Here is a 1,110-nt window from a genome sequence, read left to right on the forward strand (position 1 = left end):
TCTCAAAAAAAAAAAAAAAAAAAAGTATGACTAGAGAGGTACAGAGAGCAGGAGCTCAATTCTTCTAGCCACACATTTCATTCAAAAAGACAGAATCAGGCTGGTCACAGTGGCTCATGCCTGTAATCCCAACACTTTGGGAGGCACAGATGGGAGAATCACTTGAGTCCAGGAGTGTGAGACCAGCCTGGGCAACATAGTAAGACTTCTTCTCTACAAAAAATTGAAAAATTTGTTGGGCATGGTGGTGTGCCCCTATAGTCTCAGCTACTCAGGAAGCTGTGGCAAGAGAATCACTTGAGCTGAGGAGGTTGAGGCTACAGTGAGCTATGATTGTGCCACTGTAGTCCAGCCTGGGTGACAGAAAAAACAAAAAACAGAATCAATGGCAAAGTGGATACTAACTTCGAAAAGTTTTGTTTTTAGTCCTGCCTAAAATCAGGACTCTGGAAGTTGAGTCGAGTCCCTGGCAAATACAGTGAGTATATTACTCAACCACAATCATAGTGAGTATATTACTTAACTACAGTCATATCAAAAGGAGTCGTTAGATGATAGGTTTTCATTCCACACACATGTTGTTATTAATAGACTATACAATATACAGATTTTACCCTAGAATGAACATACAGCATTAGCCATAAGTTAACACTGGAAGTGGAAAAAATGCAGAGAGTCATATGTATTCTTTTTAAATTTTGAACTGTAGATTTACAGAAAAGTTGCAAAAATAATACAATTCCCTTATAAACCTCATCTAGCTTCCCACAGTGTTAACATCTTACGTAACCATGGCACAATTGCCAGAACGAAGAAATTAACATCTAGTGAAACACTGCTTTTTGGGGGGGCCTTCACTCTTGTTGCCCAGGCTGGAGTGCAATGGCATGATCCTGGCTCACCACAACCTCTGTCTCCTGGGTTCAAGCGATTCTGCCTCAGCCTCCCAAGTAGCTGGGATTACAGGCATGCACCACCACGCCCAGCTAATTTTATATTTTTAACAGAGACAAGATTTCACCACACTGGTCAGGCTGGTCTTGAACTCCCAACCTCAGGTGATCCACCCGCCTCAGCCTCCCAAAGTGCTGGGATTACAGGCGTGAGCCA

This window comes from Cebus imitator, unplaced genomic scaffold (genome assembly GCF_001604975.1).
Source record: "Cebus imitator isolate Cc_AM_T3 unplaced genomic scaffold, Cebus_imitator-1.0 Scaffold76, whole genome shotgun sequence".
In the NCBI taxonomy this organism is placed as follows: Eukaryota; Metazoa; Chordata; class Mammalia; order Primates; family Cebidae; genus Cebus; species Cebus imitator.